Below are 22,046 nucleotides of genomic sequence, written 5' to 3'. Positions count from 1 at the left end.
TCACACATATGGGCCCCTAAATTGCCAGGGCAGTATAACTACGCCACAAGTGACCCCATTTTGGAAAGAAGACACCCCAAGGTATTCCGTGAGGGGCATGGAGAGTTCCTAGAATGTTTTATTTTTTGTCATAAGTTAGCGGAAAATGATGATTTATTTCTTTTTTCTTACAAACTTGTGACAAAAAATAAAAAGTTCTATGAACTCACTATGCCCATCAGCGAATACCTTAGGGTGTCTACTTTCCGAAATGGGGTAATTTATGGGGTGTTTGTACTGTCTGGGCATTGTAGAACCTCAGGAAACATGACAGGTGCTAAGAAAGTCAGAGCTGCTTCAAAAAGCGGAAATTCACATTTTTGTACCATAGTTTGTAAACGCTATAACTTTTACCCAAACCATTTTCTTTTGCCCAAACATTTTTTTTTTATTACAGACATGTAGAACAATAAATTTAGCGAAAAATTTATATATGGATGTCGTTTTTTTTGCAAAATTTTACAGCTGAAAGTGAAAAATGTCATTTTTTTGCAAAAAAATCGTTACATTTTGATTAATAACAAAAAAAGTAAAAATGTCAGCAGCAATGAAATACCACCAAATGAAAGCTCTATTAGTGAGAAGAAAAGGAGGTAAAATTCATTTGGGTGGTAAGTTGCATGACCGAGCAATAAACGGTGAAAGTAGTGTAGTGCAGAAGTGTAAAAAGTGGCCTGGTCATTAAGGGGGTTTTAGCTAGGGGGGTTGAAGTGGTTAATGTTACTGTAGGCCTCTTGGTAGCCTCCCAGACCAGTTTTTTTCTAGTCTTTTCATCAATTTTGGAGGGACGTCCAATTCTTGGTAATGTCACTGTTTTGCCATATTTCCTCCATTTGATGACTGTCTTAACTGTGTTCCATGGTGTATCTAATGCCTTGGAAATTTTTTTGTACCCTTCTCCTGACTGATACCTTTTAACAATGAGATCCCTCTGATGCTTTGGAAGCTCTCTGTGGACCATGGCTTTTGCTGTGGGATTCGACTAAGGGCCCTTTCACACCTGCGTTATAGTCTTCCGGCATAGAGTTCCGTCGTCGGGGCTCTATGCCGGAAGAATACTGATCAGGATTATCCTAATGCATTCTGAATGGACAGTCCGTCCTTCAGGATGCATCAGGATGTCTTCAGTTCCGGAACGGAACGTTTTTTGGCCGCAGCAAATAGCGCAGCATGCTGCGCTTTTTGCTCCGGCCAAAAATCCGGAACACTTGCCGCAAGGCCGGATCCGGAATGAATGCCCATTGAAAGGCATTGATCCGGATCCGGCCTTAAGCTAAACGTCGTTTCGGCGCATTGCCGGATGCGACGTTTAGCTTTTTCTCAATGGTTACCATGGCTGCCGGGACGCTAAAGTCCTGGCAGCCATGGTAAACTGTAGTGGGGAGCGGGGAGCAGCATACTTACCATCCGTGCGGCTCCCGGGGCGCTCCAGAGTGACGTCAGGGCGCCCCAGGCGCATGGATGACGTGATCGCATGGATCACATGATCCATGCGCATGGGGCGCTCTGACGTCACTCTGGAGCGCCCCGGGAGCCGCACGGACTGTAAGTATACCGCTCCCCCGCTCCCCACTACTACTATGGCAACCAGGACTTTAATAGCGTCCTGGGTGCCATAGTAACACTGAAAGCATTTTGAAGACGGATCCGTCTTCAAATGCTTTCAGTACACTTGCGTTTTTCCGGATCCGGCGTGTAATTCCGGCAAGTGGAGTACACGCCGGATCCGGACAACGCAAGTGTGAAAGAGGCCTAAGAAAATTTCAGGAAAAATCAACTAGAGTAGCTGAACTTTATTTGGGGTTAATCAGAGACACTGTAAACAATGGCAGGTGTATGCTGACTCCTATTTAACATGATTTTGAATGTGATTGCTTAATTCTGAACTACATCCCCAGTTATAAGACGGTGTGCACACTTATGCAACCACATTTTATTTTTTTTGTTTTCTTCCCGCCACCTAAAATATTTCAATTGAGTGGTACAGTTTATAGGTCACATTAAAGGTGGAAAAAGTTCTGAAATTATTTATCTTTGTCTCATTTTTTTAGGGGTGTGTAGACTTTTTATATCCACTGTACTTATCTCCCTATATCAAAATAATTCATTACCAATCACCTAACACCACTCGTCTGTCCTCTACTTGCTACCAGATATAGTGTGCCAGTCTATCCAGCAACATTTCAATTTCTCTCTTTTTCTGACTGGGTGAGTCAGTTAGACTTTGAGCACCTTGTTTGACAGTAGACGGGTGAGCAGCTATATTACATTGTGTTTAATCCTGCACATATTGTCTTCCTCCTTCCTAACCTTTGGGCACAAGTGTTGTTCACGATTGCAACTCATTGCATGTTGGTGTGCCCTTTTAAAAGATTCCTGAGGGTACCCACAATTCTTAAACCGGAAGTCACGTGATTGAATAGGCAATCAGTGACGCGCTGGTGTGCGCTATGTGATGCGTGTGACACCCTTTGATGATGTTTTAAGCATGCACAATTGTCGATAGCAATGGTCAACCGAGATGCTTGATGGATGTGCTCCCTTGGCTTCCGCCCCCCGTGAGGTAGCACACGTCCTTTTAATTGAACACAATTGTAAGTAATGTAATACTTGATTAAGATCACCATGGTATTGGAGGTTTTTAACTATGAGGCGTTGTGCTGTTTATTTGCTTGGCCTCTTTGAGGTATTGGGAGGTGTCCCATGCACTATATACATTTGTGTTTTGCCACTTGTAGTTATGCTTGACAAAGGCTACCTTATAGCCGAAACGTTGCATTTTTTGCTCTTTTTGTACACATTACTGTAAGTACTAAGAATATAAGGAATATCTGGGATGCTGCCACTACCTGTTTGCTTACTAACCGGTGGACTGCTGTGCATCTGTGGTCGTGGTTTGGCTGTTGCATTCCGGAAAGGTTGATTAGGCCCGTGCTTGTTGCTCTTCATAATTTTTTGTTCCCATTGATCCTAGAGGCTCATTTGCATATATTAAAACATTATTTTAATGCGGACACATATGGACATGGGACCAACACAAATGCCTTCAGCTGCCAAGCACACATGTAACAGGTCAGCCAGTGTCATAGGTACAAATCTGCTGACAGATGCCCTTTAACAACCAATGCTCTTAAATAAGATGGAAAAAATGAAAATATTTAATGTTCAAGGTAGAAAAACCACATTACACACTATGAAAATATTTTGACCATAATAGTGCCTCTTTGATTTTAATAGTCTTAATATTTTTTAATATATGGATCACAGTGATAGAAGGGGCGTCATCTTCCATCCATTAATTCAGAGTGACAATTTGTATCCAACCCTGGGTAGGAACGCCATCATGTCTCATATTGCTTGAATGCCCAGTTCTTGGAACTTTACCACCACTTCGTAAATGTAAATGAATGGGTAGATATACAATGAGAAGTAAAACACATAGTTATAGATAAATTGTGGGGTTATAGTCCATAAGATGAAAAGATAAAATCCATTGTTTGATATAACCCACAAAAGGCGCAAAAAAAGTTGAGAGTCGAACCTGAAAGATAGAGAACATAATATTGATTCCATCTGGGTCACACCTTCCTTATTTTTTGTGTCCTGTTTGCACAACGGAACAGACCGAATCCGGCATGAAAATTAATATAATTCATAAGTGCAAAATCTTGTTTTTTGTTAGCGAAAAAATAAATTAATGATCTAGTGCCCATTGAGCTACAGTGATTTTCATACCAGATCTGGTTTGTTCAGCTTGGATTTAATACAACCGGATCAGGCCGAAACAGATGCATCCAGATGAACACAAATAAAGAAAAATAGCTGCGCTAACCTGTGTCCCGCTTAATGGAGACACGGACCATAAAATCAGATCAGGCAAGATAAAAGTCCAAACAAAATGAAAACCTTCCAAAAAAAAACGTTACATCTTTAGGCTTCAAAAATCATGAATAATAAAATCCAAGTGTGACATCATACAGACAGGATAGTGTTATAGTCTACATGTTTCAGGTACCAAAATACTCATGACATTGTCATGACGTTTCGGATACTAAATTGACATGAGTAAGGATCACATTTTGGTATCCGAAACGTGTAAACTATAACTCTATCCTGTCTGCATGATGTCACACTTGGATTTTATTATTCATGATTTGAAGAATGAAGATGCAATGCTTTTTATTGGAAGCTGGACTCTTGTCATTTTTGGGGGAATTTATGATGCATCCAGATGTATTCAATGGCACAGATCCATTTAATTCCAGTTTTGAGATCCTGCGCCGGATCTTAAAACCGGAAAGCCACAACACAAATGTGAAACCAGCTTTAGTACTACACGCTCTCAAGAATTAAAGTGATTATTGTGCTCTTCAAAACTGATGATATCCTTAACATAAGAGATCAACGTTAGATAAGTGGGGGGGCTGAACTCGTGCCAAGTATTGCAGTTCAGTCCCTGAATCTGACTAAGCTTTACTGATACCAGGCACAGCTGCCACTAAAAGTACAGAGCTATGCCTGGTACACAGTGAAGTGGATGCTCATTAAAACAGAGTCGACCCCGACCAACCTAATATTGAAGGCCTGTCCTAAGGATAGGGCATCCATTTTAAAGAACCAGATAACCCTATAACAAATGAACAACATTACGTGGACCCCACCTTCTTAATGACACGGGTGTTTCTGGCGAAGACCATATGGACCATATCTAATATATAAAGCTGAGTGTATGTGCGTGTGACACACACTTGTGACAAAAAATAAAAACTTCCATGAACTCACTATGCCCATCACAAAATATCTTGGGGTGTCTTCTTTCCAAAATGGGGTCACATGTGGGGTATTTATACTGCCCTGGCATTTTAGGGGCCCTAAAGCGTGAGAAGAAGTCTCGGATCCAAAAACCAGGCCGCAACGCAATAAATTTTATTAACTTTATAATAACCTTTGAACAGAACATATAAACTTTATTTAACTTTTGGAACTGAACGTTAACTTTTTTGCTTACTGGTGTTTTTTTTTTTTGTTTTTTTTTACCTTTATAGGACAAACCTCTCCTTTCTCATGGGACAATGTGCAAAGCACAAATCGCCCAAAGATGCGGCGAAGTGCATTATGCACTTTGTCCCAGGTGAAAGGAGAGGTTTGCAGCAGCTGTGTGTGAATGGGCCCTAATAGCCCTGTGTGCCTGTCCTGCAAAATGTGATCCCTATGCTAAGTGTACCTGTGTGTGGTACTTCCGGAAACACTCCCCTAAGCATAGGGCAGGGTGGTCAGGGCAGTCAGGACAGAAATAGCGGGTGTCACGCCTTATTCCACTCCTGCTACAGACAAGACATCTTTTTCGGGGTGACGGTTGGGTTGAGGTACCAGCAACGACATTGGGGAAATGTCGCTCATGTAGATGGCTAACTACACTGGTGGATGGGGCCACGGAACCTCCTGGATACAGGAGGTTCTCGATGATCTCTTCCTGAAATTTGAGGAAGGATCCTGTTCTCCCAGCCTTACTGTAGAGAACAAAACTATTATACAGAGCCAATTGAATTAAAGGGGTTGTCCAGGTTCAGAGCTGAACCAGGACATACCTCCATTTTCACCCCGGCAGCCCCCCTGACATGAGCATCGGAGCAGTTCATGCTCCGAAGCTCTCCTTTGCCCTGCGCTAAATCGCGCAGGGCAAAGGCATTTTTCTGAGTTCCGGTGACGTACCGGGGCTCTCTATGGAGCTGACAGGCAGCCCGGTGATGTCACCGGCACTGATGGGCGGGATTTGGCTCTGCCCTAGCCAGTAAAACGGCTAGGGCAGAGCTAAAGCCCGCCCCTCAGAGCCGGTGACATCACCGAACACACTGCTGGGCGGAAGTTACCGCCCGGCAGTGTGTTATTGAAAACACAAGAGCCCATGCCCTGCGCGATCTAGCGCAGGGCACGGGAGCGCATCGGAGCATGAGATGCTCCGATGCCAGGCTCAGGAGGGCTGCCGGGGTGAAAATAAGGGTATGTCCGGGTTCACCTCTGAACCCGGACAACCCCTTTAAATATACAGACACCTTCTTATACCAGCGTCTGGTGCGTCAGGAAACTAAATACGGAGCCAACATCTGGTCATTGAAGTCCACCCCTCCCATGTGAAGGTTATAGTCGTGGACTGAGAGGGGCTTTTCAATGACACTGGTTGCTCTCTCAATTTGGATTGTCGTGTCTGCGTGAATGGAGGAGAGCATGTAAACATCACGCTTGTCTCTCCATTTCACCGCGAGCAGTTCTTGGTTAGACAAGGCAGCCCTCACCCCCCTTGCAAGACGGGTGGTAACGAGCCGTTGGGGGAAGCCCGCGCGAACTGCCAATCTGTTCTAGAAACAAATGCCTGAAGAGGGCCACACTTGTGTAGAAATTGTCCACATAAAGATGGTACCCCTTGCCAAATAAGGGTGACACCAAGTCCCAGACTTTCTTCCCACTGCTCCCCAGGTAGTCAGGGCAACGGACCAGCTCCAGGGTCTGATCTTTTCCCTCATAGATCCGAAATTTGTGGGTATAGCCTGTGGCCCTTTCACAGAGCTTATACAACTTGACCCCATACCGGGCGCGCTTGCTTGGGATGTATTGTTTGAAGCCAAGGCGCCCGGTAAAATGTATTAGGGACTCGTCTACGCAGATTTTTTGCTCAGGGGTATACAAATCTGCTAATTTCTGGTTGAAGTGGTCTATGAGGGGCCGAATTTTGTGGAGCCGGTCAAAAGCTGGGTGGCCTCTGGGACGGGAGGTAGTGTTGTCGCTAAAGAACAGGACATAGCAGCAGAGAACATGGGCATGTGATGAATTGGGTTCGTGGACCAATATGACCGCAATTCATGCTTTTTGGTTAGACCCATGTTGAGGAGAAGGCCCAGAATTTTTTTTATTTCAGAAACTTGGACTGGTTTCCACCGGAAAAGCTGGGCACAAAAGCTTCCCGGGATGGCGGATATAAATTGAGTGGCATACCGATTTGTTTCTGCCACAAGAGCTCCGCAGTCAAGAACAGCTCAAAAAATCCCAGGGCCGAACCGATCTGAGCTGTCTCAACCCGAACTCCAGACTGGGCGGTGAAAGGGGGAACTACTGGTGCGGCTGAAGTTGGGGACTGCCAATCAGGGTTTGCCAGCACCTCAGGGATTCTAAGGGCTCTACGGGCCTGTCTGTGCGGTGGCTGCGACGGGGTAACTACTGCACGTGCCACCGTACCAGCTTTAACTGCCCTTCTGGTGCTCGCCACTTCACCATGTTGTACGGCAGTGCTGGTACTAGGTCCAGGATGGGCTGCTCTGCTGGTGTTTGCCTCACCACGTAATCCGACAGCGCCAGCCCCACTCTGCTGCCCTTGAAGCGGATCCTGCGCAACCTGTGGTCTAGCAGCACGGGGCCGGGTTGTCACGGACAGTGTACAGGAAACAAGGCAAAGCAACATGTATAAACGACTCGCTGGATCCAAAAACTAAGGAACCAAGGGAGACCCCTGCAGAAGACCTGGCACTTTCCCTGGCTGCTCAGCCTATGCAAAGATCCGAATGGTGGAGGTTTGCATATCCACGAACCTTGACTATAAAGCCCTGAGCACCCTACAATAGTGAGGGGACACGACCACCGGCTCCCTACACAAGATACGGAGGGAGTCAGGGTCACCTGGGATCCAGCAAACAGAAAATAACAGATAAAGGTACAACACTTAGCTTTGAAGCAAACAGGAGGACAGAGTCAGCGTGCACACACACTCCAGGAAGTAGTATAAGCCGCCCAGAAAAGCCTTCTGGGGAAGAATTTAAAGGGAAGCAATTAGTCCAACACATGACAGCTGAGAGAGGCTAACGAGAGGAGGAGCTGAATACCACAACACAGAAACTCAAGGAGGAGGTTCTGAAAGGCCTCTGTCAGAGCTTCTCAGCTGTCTGGTTGTGACAGTACCCCTCCCACTACGAGTGGACTCCGGACACTCAGAACCCACCTTCTCAGGATGGGACCTATGGAAAGCCCTGATGAGACGAGAGGCCTTAATGTCCGTCACTGGGACCCACATCCTCTCCTCAGGACCATACCCCTCCCACTGAACAAGGTACTGAAGAGAACCGCGGACAAGACGAGAATCCACAATCCTAGAGACCTGAAATTCAAGATTCCCATCAACCATAATCGGAGGAGGAGGCAAAGGCGAGGGTACAATGGGTTGAACATAAGGTTTCAATAAGGACTTATGAAAAACATTATGGATCTCCCAAGTCTGAGGAAGATCAAGACGGTATGCAACAGGATTGATGACAGACAGGATTTTGTAAGGCCCAATAAACCTAGGACCCAACTTCCAGGAGGGAACCTTCAATTTGATATTCTTGGTAGACAACCACACCAGATCACCAACATTCAGGTCCGGACCAAGCACACGTCTCTTATCAGCCACACGCTTATATCTCTCACTCATGCTCTTTAGATTATCTTGAATCTTTTGCCAAATAGATGACAAAGACGAGGAGAATCTGTCCTCATCAGGTAAACCAGAAGACCCCTCTCCCGAGAAAGTCCCAAACTGTGGATGAAACCCATATGCACCAAAAAATGGTGACTTATCAGAGGACTCCTGACGACGGTTATTTAAAGCAAACTCAGCAAGGGACAAAAAAGAACACCAATCCTCTTGATTCTCCGCCACAAAACAACGCAGATATGTCTCCAGATTCTGATTGACGCGCTCTGTCTGGCCATTCGACTGCGGGTGGAAAGCAGAAGAGAATGACAACCGAACCCCCAAGCGAGAACAGAAAGCCTTCCAGAATCTGGAAACAAACTGCGTGCCCCTATCAGAGACTATGTCTGAAGGAATACCGTGCAATTTGACAATGTGATCAACAAATGCCTGCGCCAGCGTCTTAGCATTGGGCAAACCAGGAAAAGGGATGAAATGCACCATTTTGCTAAAACGGTCCACCACCACCAGAATCACAGTCTTCCCCGAGGAACGAGGCAGGTCCGTTATGAAGTCCATGGACAGATGTGTCCAAGGACGGGAAGGAATGGGTAAGGGAAGGAGAGGACCTGATGGCCGTGAATGAGGGACTTTGGCACGAGCGCAAGTCTCGCAGGCTGCCACAAAACCCTCAACCGACTTACGAAGCGCAGGCCACCAGAATCTCCGAGCGATGAGATCCAGTGTGGCTCTTACCCCCGGGTGCCCAGCAAGGACCGTATCGTTGTGTTCTTTAAAAATCTTGTGTCTTAAAGCGAGAGGCACAAACAACCTCCCAGGAGGACAAAGATCAGGAGCCTCTGACTGGGCTGCCTGCACCTCTGCCTACAATTCAGGAAAAAGAGCAGAGACCACCACACCTTCAGCCAAAATGGGACCCGGGTCTTCAAAATTCCCGCCTCCCGGAAAACAACGTGACAGGGCATCTGCCTTCACATTCTTAACTCCAGGGCGGAACGTGACAACAAAATTAAACCTAGAAAAGAACAACGACCATCTGGCCTGTCTCGGGTTCAGACGCTTGGCTGACTCCAAGTAGGCCAGATTTTTATGGTCAGTAAATACGGTAATAGGGTGTCTGGCTCCCTCTAGCCAATGGCGCCATTCCTCAAAAGCCAACTTGATGGCCAACAATTCCCTATCTCCCACATCGTAATTTCTCTCTGCGGAGGAGAGTTTTCTTGAGAAAAACGCACACGGTCGCCAATTGGCAGGAGAGGAACCCTGAGACAAGACCGCCCCCACACCCACCTCAGAAGCATCAACCTCAACTATGAAGGGTAAAGAAACATCAGGTTGCACCAAGATGGGAGCGGAAGCAAAACTCTCCTTGATATCATAAAAAGCCTTACGCGCCTCTACTGACCAAGAAGAAAAATCTACCCCCTTTCTGGTCATATCAGTGAGTGGTTTAACAATAGAAGAATAATTCAAAATTAACTTCCTGTAATAATTGGCAAAGCCCAAAAAACGCATCAGCGCCTTTTGATTCTCAGGAAGCTCCCACTCAAGCACAGCGCGGACCTTCTCGGGGTCCATGCGAAAACCAGAAGCGGAGAGAAGAAACCCTAGAAATTGAATTTCTGGAACCGCAAACACACATTTTTCCAGTTTCGCATATAATTTATTCTCCCGCAGGATGAGCAAGACCTGACGTAAATGTTCCTTATGAGTTTTGAAATCGGGAGAAAAAAATCAAAATGTCATCCAAATACACCAATACAAATTTTCCCATCAAATGATAAAAAATGCTGTTCACGAAATGCTGAAAAACGGCTGGGGCATTCATCAAACCAAAAGGCATAACCAAATTTTCAAAATGGCCCTCAGGGGTATTGAAGGCCGTCTTCCATTCGTCCCCTTCTCTGACCCTGACCAGGTTGTATGCTCCTCTTAAATCTAATTTGGAAAATACTTTAGCCCCAACAACCTGGTTAAATAGGTCCGGGATCAGAGGAAGCGGATAAGGGTCACGAATTGTGATATTGTTCAGCTCCCTGAAATCCAGACAAGGTCTTAAAGAACCATCTTTTTTCTTAACAAAGAAAAAACCAGCGGCAACAGGTGACTTCGAGGGTCGTATGTGTCCCTTTCTCAGACTCTCAGAGATATAAGCACGCATAGAGATCCTCTCAGGTTGGGAAAGATTGTATAAACGAGATTTAGGCAGCTTGGAGTCTGGGATGAGATTAATAGGGCAATCGTACTCCCTGTGCGGGGGCATATCCTGAACTCCACTCTCAGAGAAGACATCCGAAAATTCAGAGAGAAAAGATGGTACAGTCTTAGTAGCAACCTCAGAAACAGATGGCTGCCCCAGGGCAGCCCCAACACCAGAGGGGTGGGTAAACCGCTAAGGACGAAACATAACACATCCTCAACATGAGCATCACTCATAATTAAACGGATATTGTGAACTATGCCCTTTAATGATTTTTGAGAAAGTGGAGCGGAATCGATAGCAAAAACAGGAATATCCTTTCCCAAAGTGCGCACCTGGAAACCATGAGTTATCGCAAATTGATTATCAATGAGATTAACCGCTGCTCCACTATCCACAAAAATCTAACAAAAAATGTTCTTGCTCTCTAGCGCCACCCTAGCCGGCAGGACAAAACGGGAACTACAAGCAAATGGAAAACCTTCAATTTCCACCTCAACCCTGCCAATAGTAACAGACGGAACATTTTTAAAAGATTTTTTCCTGTTTGTTTCTTTATTACTCCCAGAAAACTGCCTGAATCTCCTAGAGGGACAAATATTTGCCAAATGATTTATACCTCCACAACAAAAACAAACCCTCCCATGCGGGCTGAATCTTCTATTGTCAGAAGCAATCAACCCCAGCTGCATGGGCTCCTGCTCAGAAGGGGCTGACGGCGACTGAGACCCCTGCGCACAGAACGGGACCGCTGCACTGTCCTGGGACTGAGTATGACAGGAAGGGGACATCTCTCCTCTCTCTCTAAGACGCCTGTCAATACGAACGGCCTGAGACATAGCAGAGTCCAAAGAACTAGGCCTCTCATGAAAGGCAAATGCATCTTTCAATCCCTCTGAAAGACCATGGCAAAATTGACTTCGGAGCGCAGGATCATTCCAACCAGTATCAACTGCCCATCTCCGAAATTCTGAGCAGTATATTTCTGCGGATTGTTTACCCTGGCATAATAGACGTAGTTTAGACTCAGCCAGAGCAATACGATCCGGATCATCATATATCTGACCCAGGGCTAAAAAGAATTCATCCACTGAACGGAGAGGCCGTGCCCCCTCCGGCAGCGAAAAGGCCCATGACTGAGCGTTACCTCTGAGCAGCGATATAATGATCCCCACCCTCCGTTCCTCATCACCAGAGGAGTGGGGAAGAAGGCGAAAATGGAGTTTGCAAGCCTCTCTAAAACGCACAAAATTCTCACTACCCCCGGAGAACGTATCCGGGAGCGAGATCTTAGGCTCAGAACAAACTCCATGAACGCAAGCTGAACCGGTCACTTGAAGCTGAGAAAAAGTCTTACGGAGATCAGCTACCTCCAATGAAAGACCCTGAAGGCGTTCAGCCAAAAGTGAAACCGGATCCATGCTTGAGACGGTTATGGCGGCTTATAATGTCTCGGACGGTGTACAGGAAACAAGGCAAAGCAACATGTATAAACGACTCGCTGGATCCAAAAACTAAGGAACCAAGGGAGACCCCTGCAGAAGACCTGGCACTTTCCCTGGCTGCTCAGCCTATGCAAAGATCCGAATGGTGGAGGTTTGCATATCCACGAACCTTGACTATAAAGCCCTGAGCACCCTACAATAGTGAGGGGACACGACCACCGGCTCCCTACACAAGATACGGAGGGAGTCAGGGTCACCTGGGATCCAGCAAACAGAAAATAACAGATAAAGGTACAACACTTAGCTTTGAAGCAAACAGGAGGACAGAGTCAGCGTGCACACACACTCCAGGAAGTAGTATAAGCCGCCCAGAAAAGCCTTCTGGGGAAGAATTTAAAGGGAAGCAATTAGTCCAACACATGACAGCTGAGAGAGGCTAACGAGAGGAGGAGCTGAATACCACAACACAGAAACTCAAGAAGGAGGTTCTGAAAGGCCTCTGTCAGAGCTTCTCAGCTGTCTGGTTGTGACACTCTGTCAGAGCTTCTCAGCTGTCTGGTTGTGACACGGGTATGCCTGGTGCTATCAGGGACCTCAACCTCCTCGTCCGAACTTTGAGTCAGACTGCCACTGCTTTCTACAGTTTCATATTCTGACCCGCTAGATTCATCAGATGAGGGTTCCCATTCCTCATCCGACTGGGTCAGAAGCCTGTAGGCCTCTTCAGAAGAATACCCCCTGTTTGACATTTGGGCTACTAAATTTAGGGGTATTCCCTGAGACTACCCAAGAAAAAAAGCAAGCCTGTCTTACAAATGGGAGGCTAGCGAAGTACCGGAGGCCGCTGCGGTTGATAAAAAATATCAAAACTGATTTTTTTTTATCGCCGCAGCGCTTGTAAAGTGATTATGCAGTGATAAAAAAAATAAAGAATGTTGTCACTGCGGCGGGGCGGGCGTGGGTGAACGCACGTGTGGGCGACCGATCAGGCCTGATCAGGCAAACACTGCGTTTTGGGTGGAGGGCGAACTAAGCTGACACTAATACTATTATAGATCTGACTGATCAGTTTTGATCACTTACAGATACTATAAAAGTACAAATGCTGATTAGCGATACGCTAATCAGCGAATAAGTGACTGCGGTGCGGTGGGCTGGGCGCTAAATGATCGCTAAACTACCTAACCAAGGGGCCTAAACTATCCCTAAAACCTAACAGTCAATACCAGTGAAAAAAAAAGTGACAGTTTAGGCCCCATGCACACGGCCGTTGTTCACGGCCGTGTGCGGGCCGTGGAACCGCGGCCTGGATCCCTCCTGAGAGCAGGAGCGCACGGCGTCACTGGTTGCTATGACGCCGTGCGCTCCCTGCTGCCGGCACAGTACAGTAATACACTGCTATAGATCATACCAGTGTATTACTGTACTGTGCCGGCAGCAGGGAGCGCACGGCGTCATAGCAACCAGTGACGCCGTGCGCTCCTGCTCTCAGGAGGGATCCAGGCCGCGGTTCCACGGCCCGCACACGGCCGTGTGCATGGGGCCTTACACTGATCACTTTTTTCCCTTTCACTAATGATTGACAGGGGCAAGAAGGGGGTGATCAAGGGGTTAATTGGGGTGCAGGGGGGTGATCTGGGGCTATGTGTAGTGTTTGGTGCTACTCACCGTGATGCCTGCTCCTCTGCTGAGACCAACCGACCAAAAGGACCAGCAGAGGAGCAGGGAAGCCATTTAACACCTTATATTTACAAATATAATGTGTTAAATGGCTTCTGATTTGAAATTTAAAAAATCGCCAGCCTGCCAGCCACGATCATTGGCTGGCAGGCTGGTGACGAAATTGTGCTTGAACTTTTGCCGGCCCGCGATGCGCATGCGCGGGCCGGCTCAGACCGAAATCTCGCGTCTCGCGAGATGACGCACAGATGCGTCCAGGAGGAATGAATCGACCGCCTCCCGGACGCATCCGTGCGTTAGACGGTCGGGAGGTAGTTAAGGGGGTTTAAGCTAGGGGAGCTGAGGTGGTTAAGGAATGGGGCACTGTGGGGGGGGGGGGGGGTCAGTCAGGGCTGTAGATATCAATGTTATAATGGAAAGTGTTTATCTTTTAACGACACACACATATACATTACATGAAATAGATTAAATATACCCGAGCGAAGCCGTGTACTTCAGCTAATATAAATAAATAAATATATATATATATATTTTTTTATTTATTTATATATATACTGCCTGTCTCCAATTAATTGTGATAATTATAAATTTGTATGCTTCCTGAAAACCCACCATCAACTTATGTGATCACTTACCATCTTTGTCTGTCCCTCCACAGTAAATAAAATGAATGTAACTCCCGTCTTGAATTAATCATGGCCTTTAGAATTATAAATCGAGAAGTCCAGTAATGTATTTCTAGCCAGTCCCATGCAAACTCAGCAAGAAGTAGATATGGAAGAAACACGTATTTGACAAGAAACTCACGCCACTGTGTCCATGTTGGATCCTGTAAATCCTGAAAACGGCATGAAGTACAGTTAATGTATGCAGGTCTATTTTGACAAATTAGCAGCAGACATGAGCTATCTTAAAACATTGTATGTCTGCTGACTGACTGGCTGAAAGGTATTTACATACTAAATGTTTTTTAAGCTACTGGGGTTTGTGTCCCTGTGTAGACGGGTATGCAATGTAACCACAGGGAAAAGTCTATAAGAAAATTAAAAGCCACACGGTGCATAAGCCTAGGCTATTCATGTACTTCAACAGGAAGTCAGACAGAAAACTATCCTAGTAAAAATGTAAAATTGATTATTTTGCGGTTATCCCAATCCATTTATTTATATTTGTTCTGCCCCAGCACAGGGAGATTCTTTTCAGATCACGTCTATTTAATTTCTAATTCATTCTCCTACAATTCTCGTATTTCTGTACTGATTAGTTAGGTAATAGCACCATCTAGCGGTCTTAAAAATGTATTGCACCTTGTTTTTCTGTTAATAAAGATTATTGTGTTTGTGGGTGTTGCAAGGCATTGTGGGAGTGTAATGCATTCTGGGAAATAGAAGCCCAGCCTCCAGTCTCCATGTTACAGGACATCAGCAGTGCTGTTTCCTGCAAATCTCCTTTTCAAACCCCACAATCCTTGTACAAGCATATCTGGTAAGACTTCTACCTTTGTTTCAGGGACATTATGTATGCAGTGCTGTTTAGCTAGGTATAAGTGTTACTTAGGGAAAGAGGTTGTAACTGCTAGATGCTAGACCTGCAATCCATGTATAGGCAGCCATTTTAGTCATGTGCTCTCTCTGTTAATGTTATATTATTGTACATGCCATTCTTTATGTTTTACTTATACAAGATATTTGTATTCCTATAGTTTTACCACAATTGATCAATCACATCAAATACTCCTGTTTTGCCAATAAACAAGTTAGACTACAGAAAACAGTCCTCATTTGGAAGGCAGGAATGGTTTATACTGAATGTCAGACTGTACATAGTGTGAACGTATATGAAGACAGAACAATATTTATAAACCTAAAATGTAATACAAGTTTTCTCTTCACATTCAGATCTCTTCATTGCCTCCTCTTTATAATCTGCCATACATTCTTTCTATGTTCTCTATTTTGTAAGCTTTTTATGTGCAGAAAACCCATCTCCTGATATATTTAGTTGTATTTTTCAGTCATCTATAGTAGTGATGAGCGGCAGGGGTCCTATTCGAATTCGCAATATTTTGTAGAATATTCACAAATACATATTTTTTTTATTTTTTTTACAAAAAAAAAATCGGCAAGGTAATGATTGTGTAATATGCAAATTTTTCAACTTACAACTATTAGACAAAGAAGATTATAGCACTATATTAGCCAAATTGCTCTATATTCGATTTTTTTCGAATATTCGCTATATTGCTATATATTCTTGTTTTAGAATATTACGAATATTCGAAAAACAAATATATAGCGAATATTCGAAAAAACGAATATAGAGCAATTTAGCTAATATAGTGCTATAATCTTCTTTGTCTAATAGTTGTAATTTTTTTCTCATGTGAAGTTCAGATTGGAAAAAAATTCCAACTATGAAAAAAAGAATTTAGTACTATATTAGCTAAATTGCTCTATATTTGTTTTTTTTTTCGAATATTCGCCATATTGCTCTAACTCTGTTTTTTCGAATATTCGTAATAATCTAAAAACAAGAATATATAGCAATATAGCGAATATTCGAAAAAATATTAATATAGAGCAAAATTCGCAAACACTACTACTCCTGAAGTCAAGTATATTGCAGCCTTCTTATTGACCCACAAGCTAGAAGCAGGAAGGGATCATGTGTACTGATTTAAAAACAAACAAAAAAAATACGAATATTCGAAATTACGAATATATATAACTTTATTCGAAATATTCGCGAATTTTCGAAGTACCTATATTCGTGATCAACACTAATCTAGTTATATTACAGAATTTGTATCATACAGAGTCATTATTACTACTAAAACTGGACAGGATGTGCCACGTAATAATGCTATCACCTTTCCACAGCAGTTAGACCCACCCAAAACTCTGCTTTCCCTGACTTTGGCCTGTTACTGACTACAAGCTTTGCCTGATCCCTTAGTGCTTTACACAGGTGTATCTGACCCCCATGGATCAGCTGTCAACCACACTGGGACTATTTAAGCAAAGAGTAGCCTAGTGGCTGTCCTGCAGCAAAGTCCAGATACCAGAATAGGGGTTAACGGGTGAGAATTAGGGGACTGCAAGAATAACACCCTTAGGTTTACCTAAAAGTCAAACCAGTCGGTTGACACAGTGGTTCCACACCCACTGCCTGCAACAACGTGCACCTTATCCATGGTTAAAAATCATTGATTCAATGACATGAGTGCATGTTTAGTAAAGGCATAAAGGTGCCTCCTTTAAGGATGGTGTGTAGGGATGAGCGAACCCGAACTGTATAGTTCGGGTTCGTACCGAATTTTGGAGTGTCCGTGACACGGACCCGAACCCGAACATTTTGGTAAAAGTCCGGGTTCGGTGTTCGGCGCTTTCTTGGCGCTTTTTGAAAGGCTGCAAAGCAGCCAATCAACAAGCGTTATACTACTTGCCCCAAGAGGCCATCACAGCCATGCCTACTATTGGCATGGCAGGGATTGGCCAGTGCAGCATGTGACCCAGCCTCTATTTAAGCTGGAGTCACGTAGCGCCGCACATTACTCTACTCTGATCAGTGTAGGGAGAGGATGCAGCTGCTGCTGTTAGGGCGAGATTAGGCAGGGCAGGGATTTACTCAGCAAAAACACTTAATGAAGTGATCGATCTACAGCTGTGGATCATTCAACTGCTGCTATTTAATTGCTAACTGTTTTTAGGCTGCCCAGAGCGTTTTTCTGTCACTTTTTTTCTGGGGTGATCGGCGGCCATTTTGTGTCTTGTGGTGCGCCAGCACAAGCTGCCACCAAATACATTTAACCATCAATAGTGTGTGTGTTTTTTTTTTTTTTTTTTGCTATATCCTACATCAAGTGCTTGGCTGTGCTTGCTATTTTATTGAGGGGTGAAATACAATTGTCAAAATAGCAGTACCCTAAATCTGGTGTTTCAGCTGTGGCCAGCCAATTGTAATACTGTCTGCTGTCTGGCAAAGGATATATTTTTGTTCTGGGTTGAAATACAGCAGAAACCACTGATTTGGGGAATTGTATCAGGCCAACTTTAAATCTATCCAAAAAAGGTATATTAGATTGACAGTGCGGATAGGGTCATCATCAATAACTTCACACTCTACTGTGCATTTCCAAGTCAAATTCTGTCCGTAAACGTATACCTGTCACCCAGCGCCTAAATAATAGGCCTACAATTTATATTCAGCTAAATCTGTGGTTATTGCTGTGGCTGGTCAAGTTATTTAGGGTCTGTCAAAGCACAGTTTTTGTTCTGGGTTGAAATACAATTCCCAACTTTTGCAATTCCCTAAATCAGTGGTTTCTGCTGTATCAGGACAACTTTAAATCTATCCATAAAAGGGTATATTAGATTGAAGGTGCTGATAGGGTCATTCTCAATAACTTCACACGCTGCCGTGCATTTCCAAGTCTAATTCTGTCCGTAAACGTATACCTGTCATTCAGGGCCTACAATTTATATTCAGCTAAATCTGTCGTTACTGCTGTGCCTGTATTAGTTTAATACGTTACCTAAATAGATAGCCAGATAGTGTTAGGTGTCTGTAAAAAAAAAAAAAAAAAAGGCCTGAATTTAAAATTCAATACATTGGGCCAAATAATTTTTTTCTTATTGTGGTGAACGATAACAATGAGGAAAACATCTAGTAAGGGACGCGGACATGGTCGTGGTGGTGTTAGTGGACCCTCTGGTGCTGGGAGAGGACGTGGCTAGGGACAAGCGAACTCGAACTGTATAGTTCGGGTTCGTACCGAATTTTGGGGTGTCCGTGACACGGACGCGAACCCGAACATTTTAGTAAAAGTCCGGGTTCGGTGTTCGTCGCTTTCTTGGCGCTTTTTGAAAGGCTGCAAAGCAGCCAATCAACAAGCGTCATACTACTTGCCCCAAAAGGCCGTCACAGCCATGCCTACTATTGGCATGGCTGTGAATGGCCAGTGCAGCATGTGACCCAGCCTCTATTTAAGCTGGAGTCACGTAGCGCCGCACGTCACTCTGCTCTGATCAGTGTAGGGAGAGGTTGCAGCTGCGACGTTAGGGTGAGATTAGGCAGTGATTAACTCCTCCAAAAGACTTCATTCAGTGATCGATCTACAGCTGTGGATCATTGAACTGCTGCTATTCAATAGCTCACTGTTTTTAGGCTGCCCAGAGTGTTTTTCATTCACTTTTTTCTGGGGTGATCGGCGGCCATTTTGTGTCTTGTGGTGCGCCAGCACAAGCTGTCACCAAGTGCATTTAACCATCAATAGTGTGGTTATTTTTTGGCTATATCCTACATCAGGGGCTTGGCTGTGCTTGCTATTTTATTGAAGGGTGAAATACAATTGCCAAAATAGCAGTACCCTAAATCTGGTGTTTCAGCTGTGGCCAGCCAATTGTAATACTGTCTGCTGTCTGGAAAAGGATATATTTTTGTTCAGGGTTGAAATACAATTCCCAACTTAGCAATTTCCTAAATTAGTGGTTTCTGCTGTATCAGGGCTACTTTAAATCTATTCATTAAAAGGGTATATAAGATTCAAGGTGCAGATAGGGTCATTCTCAATAACTTCACACACACGCTGCTGTGCATTTCCAAGTCTAATTCTGTCTGTAAACGTATAACTTTCACCCAGCGCCTAAATACTAGGCCTCAAATTTACATTCATCTAAATCTGTGGTTATTGCTGTGGCTGGTCAAGTTATTTAGTGTCCGTCAAAGCACAGTTTTTGTTCTGGGTTGAAATACAATTCCCAATTTAGCAATTTCCTAATTTAGTGGTTTCTGCTGTATCAGACCTACTTTAAATCTATCCCTAAAAGGGTATATAAGATTCAAGGTGCAGATAGGGTCATTCTCAATAACTTCACACACACGCTACTGTGCATTTTCAAGTCTAATTCTGTCTGTAAACGTATACCTTTCACCCAGCGCCTAAATAATAGGCCTCAAATTTACATTCATCTAAATCTGTCGTTACTGCTGTGCCTTTATTAGTGTAATACGGTACCTAAATACATAGCCAGATAGTGTTAGGTGTCTGTAAAAAAAGGCCTGAATTTGAATTCAATACATTGGGCCAAATAATATTTTTCTTATTGTGGTGAACGGTAACAATAAGGAAAACATCTAGTAAGGGCCACGGACATGGTCGTAGTGGTGTTACTGGACGCTTTGGTGCTGGGAGAGGATGTGGCCGTTCTGCCACAGCCACACGTCCTAGTGTACCAACTACCTCAGGTCCCAGTAGCCGCCAGAATTTACAGCAATATTTGGTGGGGCCCAATGCCGTTCTAAGGATGGTAAGGCCTGAGCAGGTACAGGCATTAGTCAATTGGGTGGCCGACAGTGGATCCAGCACGTTCACATTATCTCCCACCCAGTCTTCTGCAGAAAGCGCACAGATGGTGCCTGAAAACCAAGCCCATCAGTCTGTCACATCACCCCCATGCATACCAGAGAAACTGTCTGAGCCTCAAGTTATGCAGCAGTCTCTTATGCTGTTTGAAGACTCTGCTGGCAGGGTTTCCCAAGGGCATCCACCTAGCCCTTCCCCAGGGGTGGAAGACATAGAATGCACTGACGCACAACCACTTATGTTTCCTGATGATGAGGACATGGGAATACCACCTCAGCACGTCTCTGATGACAAAACACAGGTGCCAACTGCTGCGTCTTTCTGCAGTGTGCAGACTGAACAGGAGGTCAGGGATCAAGACTGGGTGGAAGATGATGCAGGGGACGATGAGGTCCTAGACCCCACATGGAATGAAGGTCGTGCCACTGACTTTCACAGTTCGGAGGAAGAGGCAGTGGTGAGACCGAGCCAACAGCGTAGCAAAAGAGGGAGCAGTGGGCAAAAGCAGAACACCCGCCGCCAAGAGACTCCGCCTGCTACTGACCGCCGCCATCTGGGACCGAGCACCCCAAAGGCAGCTTCAAGGAGTTCCCTGGCATGGCACTTCTTCAAACAATGTGCTGACGACAAGACCCGAGTGGTTTGCACGCTGTGCCATGAGAGCCTGAAGCGAGGCATTAATGTTCTAAACCTTAGCACAACCTGCATGACCAGGCACCTGCATGCAAAGCATGAACTGCAGTGGAGTAAACACCTTAAAAACAAGGAACTCACTCAGGCTCCCCCTGCTACCTCTTCTGCTGCTGCCGCCTCGGCCTCTTCCTCCGCCTCTGGAGGAACGTTGGCACCTGCCGCCCAGCAAACAGGGGATGTACCACCAACAGCACCACCTCCGTCACCAAGCATCTCAACCATGTCGCACGGCAGCGTTAAGCTCTCCATCTCACAAACATTTGAGAGAAAGCGTAAATTCCCACCTAGCCACCCTCGATCCCTGGCCCTGAATGCCAGCATTTCTAAACTACTAGCCTATGAAATGCTGTCATTCAGGCTGGTGGACACAGACTGCTTCAAACAGCTCATGTCGCTTGCTGTCCCACAGTATGTTGTTCCCAGCAGCCACTACTTCTCCAAGAGAGCCGTGCCTTCCCTGCACAACCAAGTATCCGATAAAATCAAGTGTTCACTGCGCAACGCCATCTGTGGCAAGGTCCACCTAACCACAGATACGTGTACCAGTAAGCACGGCCAGGGACGCTATATCTCCCTAACTGCACACTGGGTAAATGTAGTGGCGGCTGGGCCCCAGGCGGAGAGCTGTTTGGCGCACATCCTTCCGCCGCAGAAGTTCATTCACAACTTCCCCAACATGTCAGAGCTGCTGCATAAAGTGCGGGCTGTCTGTTCGCGCTTCCGGCGTTCACATCCTGCCGCTGCTCGCCTTCCCGCTCACCGCCTCGTATGCGACGTGCCCACCAGGTGGAACTCCACCTTGCACATGCTGGACAGACTGTGCGAGCAGCAGCAGGCCATAGTAGAGTTTCAGCTGCAGCACGCACGGATCAGTCGCACTGCGGAACAGCACCACTTCACCACCAATGACTGGGCCTCCATGCGAGACCTGTGTGCCCTGTGGCGCTGTTTCGAGTACTCCACCAACATGGCCAGTGGCGATGACGCCGTTATCAGCGTTACAATACCACTTCTATGTCAGGAGGAGGAGGAGGAATGTTCACAGCGGGGTGGCACCCAACTCAGCTCGGGCCCATCACTGGTGCATGACTGGGGGGAAACGCAGGACGATGACGATACGCCTCCCACAGAGGACAGCTTGTCCTAACCTCTGGGCAGCCTGGC

At 45.4% G+C, this 22,046-nt stretch overlaps 1 long non-coding RNA gene across 1 annotated transcript in view; it reads right to left on the bottom strand.

The window, feature by feature from the left end:
• Positions 1–3,413: 3,413 nt before the first annotated feature.
• Positions 3,414–22,046, bottom strand: part of LOC122945717 — a 36,037-nt gene continuing 17,404 nt past the window's right edge. Inside the window, exons 2-3 of the long non-coding RNA XR_006391140.1 lie at positions 14,461–14,663; positions 3,414–3,580 (exon numbers count right to left, since the gene is read on the bottom strand). This is a non-coding gene — a long non-coding RNA (uncharacterized LOC122945717). The remainder of the gene's footprint in view (positions 3,581–14,460; positions 14,664–22,046) is intronic.

This window comes from Bufo gargarizans, chromosome 8, assembly GCF_014858855.1.
Source record: "Bufo gargarizans isolate SCDJY-AF-19 chromosome 8, ASM1485885v1, whole genome shotgun sequence".
Classification (NCBI taxonomy): domain Eukaryota; kingdom Metazoa; phylum Chordata; class Amphibia; order Anura; family Bufonidae; genus Bufo; species Bufo gargarizans.
Note: the sequence above shows the minus strand (reverse complement) of the source record. Positions and strands in the feature narration are given on the sequence as shown.